The sequence below is a fragment of the Sus scrofa genome, chromosome 4, assembly GCF_000003025.6.
Source record: "Sus scrofa isolate TJ Tabasco breed Duroc chromosome 4, Sscrofa11.1, whole genome shotgun sequence".
NCBI lineage: Eukaryota > Metazoa > Chordata > Mammalia > Artiodactyla > Suidae > Sus > Sus scrofa.
Window position 1 is genome coordinate 115,078,120 of NC_010446.5, and position 7,092 is coordinate 115,085,211.

Below are 7,092 nucleotides of genomic sequence, written 5' to 3' on the forward strand. Positions count from 1 at the left end.
ATGAAAATGTCATGTGTCCAAGATGTCCTCATTCTCTTTCATTCTTAAATTCATTAACCTAAAATGTAGCTAGTTCTTTGCTATCTGCAAGTTTTGTTGAACATGGACTCAACAGAAATTAAAATAAATAATACTATTTATCGTATCTTCAAGAAGTTTAATTTTTTTCTGATAATTCAAATTGCATGGCTTTTTAATTCTTCTAGGCTCTATATTCATGTACAAGATGCAGAGATGGGAGTTCCTGTCATGGCTCAGCAGAACCTGATCTGACTAGCATCCATGAGGACGCAGGTTCAATCCCTGGTCTCTCTCAGTGGGTTAAAGACCTGGTGTTGCCATGAATTGTAGTGTAGGTCTCAGACATGGGTCAGATCTGGTGTTGCTGTGGCTGTGGTGTAGGCCAGTGGATACAGCTCTGATTCGACATCTAGCCTATTAACCTCCATATGCCGCAGGTGTGGCTCTAAAAAGACAAAAAAAAAAAAAAAAAAAAAAAAAAAAAAAAGGAGATGCAGAGGTGACTTAATTTTATATGGATCTTTTGATAGTGCTTTCTTTTACAAGTTCTCAAATCAAAAAATAAACTCTATCATTTTGAATAGCACATTCAATGCTAAGATATATGAAACCATATCTATATGTTAAGAAAAAATGACAATGATATTAAAATAATGAAAAATGATTCAAAATCTAAAAAATGGTTTATTAAATTTTGTGCCCCCACCATTTATATAGTATCTTTGGTAACATTTCTTTTTGATATATAGAGAGAGATAAAAGGAAAAAAAAGGAAAAATTAACATCTGGCATGATTTTTCCAGAAGTAGGGGAAAAAAACAGAAATAATTGTGATTTCCAATCGAAGTCTCATACTTTCTGTCGAGTTTTTCTGATCTGAATTAGAGGGAGGATGTACTGAAGTTTTATAAGGGGTGACGGGAAACTACACCCATTGTTTGGAATTCAGAAGAGGCCAGACTTCATCGAAAAATAAAATCCCATAAAAATGAATACTAATAGAAGTATTAAGAGAACATCGTTGAAACTAATTGCTGTCAAAGAAACACTTAAGCATTTTGTTTAGCATAATGATCATTCCAGAGAGTTTCTGTGAAAACACTTTGTGATTGATGACAATCCAATATAACTGAACTTCTTCAAACAAGGCAATTTAATATTCTCAGAACAGGGAAATGAAAATATCCAAGTTCTTTCACTGACTTCTAGGCTAACACTATGACCCACTATGGCATGTCTAATTGTGTCAGACATAAGGGGATGATTTTTATCTTCCTAACTGGTATTTATTTTATCTTAGTGATTCTGTTTCCCCAGTCCCTGTCTCGCCATAGCAAAGCATTACAAATTCATTAAAGCAAAAGCACATTTTCAGAGAGGGAGAGAAGAGTCATGTGCGTGCAGGTGAAAAACAAAGGGCCCAACTCACTCTGTAGTAGTCTTTATACACCACAACACGACCTGAGTGGAGACCAGTTTGATCTTCTGATTGGTCTTGGGCAGGACACCTTATCTGCATGGGGAACCGGTTAGATGGTGGCCAGGTGAAGAATGGGTGACATTCCTTGTCTAGCAGGGAGTGCGAAGCCCAGGCTGGTCAAGGTGGGGGAAGGGGTATTACAATGAGACACGGCCAGAGGCTTTTGTGTTTAATCTTCTTGAAGGGGACTTGAAGCCTGTAACATTAGCAGATTAAGAAATAGGAATTCTAAAGACAGGGAAAATAAACATCTACATAGCTAAACCCTAACCTGAAATAATTCAAAAATGCTACTTTGACCTAGGAAAATCCTCCACTGATGAAATTAGTTTGAGTTCCTAAATTATTTAGAAGGTTGAATCCACTCAATAATTGTTCAATTTACTAGCTTATGTTGATAGAGCTAAAATAATTCCTTCAGTTACGGACAATATTTTGGAGTAGAAAGAAATATATATTTGAAATTAAAATACATAGGTCCTTGATTTCTAGACATGTAAACTTAGGCAAGTTAGCTAACATTAAACTGAGTCTCTCCTCCTCAGCAAACTAGAAATAATGATAATATTTCTCCCATGTAACACTATTGGAATGAGTCAAACTGAGGTAGGAGATAGATGAGCTCCAGGGTAGACATTTGCAACTAGTCTCTTGTTTATAATTCCTAAGGCAGGAGATAGTGGGCTCTGTATAAACATTTCCAACCAGCCACCTATTTATACTTTGAGATAAAAATAACAACAGGCATAAGGCAAATAATTGGTATTTGTCCTCTGTGGACATATTAAACAATGGTAATGGCAGGATCAGAGAGGGGTTAAACCCTCTTGGACAAAAGACCAAGCGGTCACATACCTCCCATCCTTGGGGTCAGGGAGACCCCAAATACACATACACAGATAGACCCCCTGGGTCAGAAAGAGAGGTGATGCTAGACCATAATAAGTCTAGATAACCTTCCAACCACGCCTTTGGAATCAATCTTGGCCAAAAGAGGCATACACACAGATCAGGCGGAGGGGGACTGGGTCTGGTCAGGTGTGAAAGAAAGATAAAACAACATAATTGGCCGAAAGGAAACAAAGACCCACAAGAACTGCCCCATATAAGTGGTCTAAACCACCACTCTGGTGGCTCCTCATTGAGGGGGATGCCCTCACCTGCACACCTCCTTTGGATGTGTATTACTGCTTTGCTTCTGCTTTAGATAAATAGACTGCTTCTCTGCTGTACTGTGTTTCTAACAATAAACTTTGGACCTGTTTTGCAGACTTTGCCTCCATGAGACATTCTTGCTTTCAAGAATCAGGGCTACTCTGCTTTTAGCCTCTAGCTAGTCTAGTGGCTAGGATTCCTGGTTTTCAACCAGGCTGCCCAGGTTCAATTCCTGAAGACAGAAATTATGATCTCACTCTACACCATCATTCACTGCTGTCTGCTGAGATCAAAATGAAAGCATGCTACCATAAGAATCTTGAAAACAGTAACTTATTTCTAAAATAAGGCATAGGAAGTTTCCATTGTGGCTCAGTGGTTAACAAATTCGACTAGAAACCATGAGGTTGCAGGTTTGATCCCTGGCCTTGCTCAGTGAGTTAAAGATCTGGCGTTGCCGTGAGCTGTGGTGTAGGTCGCAGAAGTGGCTCAGATCTGGCATTGCTGTGGCTGTGGTGTAGGCTCATGGCTATAGCTCCAATTAGACCCCTAGCCTGGGAACCTCCATATGTGCTGCCCTGGAAATGCCAAAAAAATAAATACATAAATAAATAAAAATAAAATAAAAATAAGGCATATTTTTACTTCTATTACTAAAAACATTGACTTTAAAGTATCAAATAAGATTATAAATGAACAAAGAGTACTTTTTTTTTAGGGTTTGGTTTTTTTTTTTTTTTTTGGCCTCTAGGGTGGTCATGATAATCTAAAAAATCATTTAAAATGTTACAATAACCCAAGTAATAAATAACGCTCATTCCTTTTAGAGAAAAGAATGGGGTAGATGAGGGTCAATGTTGATAGGAACAAAGCATGAATTATTAACACCTTATACATAATGCCTACATCCTAGTTTATGATAAACTCATATGAGAAAATTAATAAGTAATCTATTATAAACTTAGCACTTTAATGATTATGAATGTAGCATCCTCTTGTCATACCCTTATTTTCTCCGCCTGAAGAGGAGTGCACTGAAGAATGCCGAAGCCATATTTATACTCCTCACTTCATTTATTCAACAAAATATTTATTAAGCTCTTCTTTGTAGCTAGTCCTGATAAAATATTCCATGTTTGAAAAGAATAAGAAACTGGAAAAAGGTGGAAGGTATATTTATACGTATTCATCCACTCAGGAAAAATTAATTGAATCCAGGACCATTTCAGTCAAATGAAACAGTACAGTAAGATAAGCATTGTACTTGCCATCTCAGAATTTTAAAAAGTTTTTTTTTTTTGTTTTGTTTTTTGTTTTTTTTGTCTTTTGTCTTTTTAGGGCCACATCCGCAGCATATGGAGGTTCCCAGGGTAGGGGTCAAATTGGAGCTGTTGCCACTGGCCTACACCAGAGCCATTGCAACGCAAGATCCAAGCTGCGTCTGCGACCTACACCACAGCTCATGGCAAAGCCAGATCCTTAACCCACTGCGTGAGGCCAGGGATCAAACCCACAATCTCATGGTTCCTAGTCAGATTTGTTTCCACTGCACCATGATAGGAACTCCGGAATTTAAAAAAGATTCTTATATAAACATTTACAATAAAGGAAGCTGATTTTTATGACTGGGAAATGCAGAATAACATGGGAATATAAACTTAAACCTAGACTCAGTGAAGTCAAAGATAAGAACTGATATTAAAATTGCTGCCTAAATAGTGATTAGGTAAAGTGAGAGGTAAGAGTGTCCTAGGAAAAGAACACTTGTGCAAATTTTGCAGAAAAAGAAGGACGATCTCCCCCTCCCACCTGGAATAAGAAAGCTTCTTCATTAAACATCACCACAGCGCTCTATACTTCTACAACACTCTTCATATGTGTAATTATTTATTGTAATGACCATGTTATCAATCATTTTGTAATCTCTACAAGGATAGATAAACTATCTCATTCATCACTGTATCCCAGCTCTTAGTACAGGGATAGTTATTTAGAAAGAGCTTAATAAACACTAAATAAAATTCAGTTAATGAAAGCTGGTGGAAGGAAGCTAGATGTGACAATGCTAAAAGTAGTTTGGAGAGAAATGAGACCAGAAATACGGCCAAAGGCCAGATTTTTATTCTAATTTATAGGAAACCCAGTGTACTATTTTATGGAGAGCACTAAGCTGATTAAAGTTGCAGGTTTGTAAGATCACTCTGGCTAGCAAATAAAGAAAAGTTTCAAGAAAATCTGAGTACTAAAAATAAAAACAAGAGCATAAGGAAAGTATATATTCAACAAATATTGATTAATGTCCATTATGTAGGAGATTTTTTTCCTGCAGGGCACTTGCATGTGTGAGCTGCTCTTCTGCCCCCCCCCATTTTTAAATTTTATTTTATATACTATTTTATTTTATAAAATGTGGCTCACTGGTTAATGAGCCCAACTAGTATCCATGAGGATGTGGGTTCAATCCCTGGCCTTGCTCAGTGGGTTAAGGATCCGGCACCACTGTGAGCTGTGGTATAGGTCACAGATGCAGCTCAGATCCAGCGCTGCTGCGTATAGCTTAGGCTGTCAGCTACAGCTACAATTTGACCCCTAGCCTGGGAACCTCCATATGTCTTGGGGGGGCCCTAAAAAGACAAAAAAAAAATCATTATGTAACAGATATGTTACATAATATTTATTGTTACAAATATTGATATCCATTATATAACAGATATCCACTCTGTTCCTCAGACTGAAATAGTAGTTTAAAGGTTAAAAACAACTAGTATTTCCAAAGTTCTTACTAAAAGCTGGTCACAAGGCTGAACACATTTCTTGCTCTATCTTTTTTATCTTTCCTGATAAACCTACAATGATCAGTATTGTTCCTACTATCTCCTTTGTTGATTTATCTTTTCTACTACTGTTTAAGGTTAAAATGTGCTAGGATTCAGGTTTTGATCTTCTTCTCTATCTGCACTTATAACCAGATAGAGTGGTTAGTGATTATTTTTATTCTTTTTAGTGATTTTTTTATTCTTTTTAGTGATTTTAAACACTTCCATATGCTGTGACTCCCACATGCATATCTGCTATTCAGACCTTTTGCCCAAATTCCAAACTTCTGTATCAGCTACATACTGGGCATCTCTTATGGCCAAAATGAAGTGTTACTGCTCTATCAAACTGCTTCATTAACAGCCTTTCCTGCTTCACTGGGTGGTACTGCCCTCTTACAGTCACTTGGGATCATCTTTTACTCCTCTTTTACTCTCATACTTCATATCTAATCTTATCAGGAAATCCTGTTTGTTAAATCTTCAAAAGATATCTAGAATCTTACTGTTTCTCACCTCCTGCATGGCCACAACCTTGGTCTGAGCCACCATCAATTCTTACCTTAAAATGACAAATAGCTTCCTAATTGGAATCTTCAACATCACCTGCCATGGCTCCCTCCCTTACAGTCGACTTACATGAGAAAAAGCAGAGATATCTATTTTAAAATAATATGATATGTTTATGTATTGTAAAATGATCACCATAAAGTCTAGTTAACATTTGTAGATGAAATTGAGTTGAGGTAAGGTCACAGTAGATTTAGAGTGAACCCTACTCCAATGATTAGTACAAGAAGAAGAAAATTTGATGCAAAGACACACAGAGAGAAAACCATGTGACTATGGAGGCAGACACTGGAGTGGTGTAGTAATAAACCAAAGAATGTCAGGACAAGGACTGCTAGCAACCACCAGAAACTAGGAAGACACAGGGAAGAAAATCTTCCCTGCATCCTTGAGAGGAAGCATGGTTCTGCTAACACCTTAATTTTGCAATTCTAGCCTTTTGTACTGTGAGTGATTTAAATTTGTTTTGTTTTAAGCCACCCAGTGTGTGGTAATTTGCTAGGGTAGCCCCCAGGAACTACTACATCTCAGAAGGCCCTGTGTGAACTAAGCTCCCCATCTTCCAACCTTATCTCTTTTTATTTCTTTATAATTGTCTCAGCTTTTATTATTATTATTTAATAGTTATTCCCCAATACAAATTTTTTTCTACTGTACAGCATGGTGACCCAGTTACACATACATGTATACATTCTATTTTTGCATATTATCATGCTCCATGATAAGTGACCAGACATAGTTCCCAGTGCTACACAGCAGGATCTCATTGCTAATCCATTCCAAACGCAATAATCTGCATCTATTAACCCCAAGCTCCCCAACCACCGCAATCCCTCCCCTTTCCCCTTGGCAACCACAAGTCTATTCTCATGATTTTCTTTTCAGTAGAAAGGTTCATTTGTGACTTAGATTCCAGATATAAGTGATATCATATGGTATTTGTCTTCTCTTTCTGACTTACTTCACTCAGTATGAGAGTCTCTAGTTCTATCCATGTTGCTGCAAATGGCATTATTTTGTTCTTTTTTATGGCTGAGTAGTATTCCATTG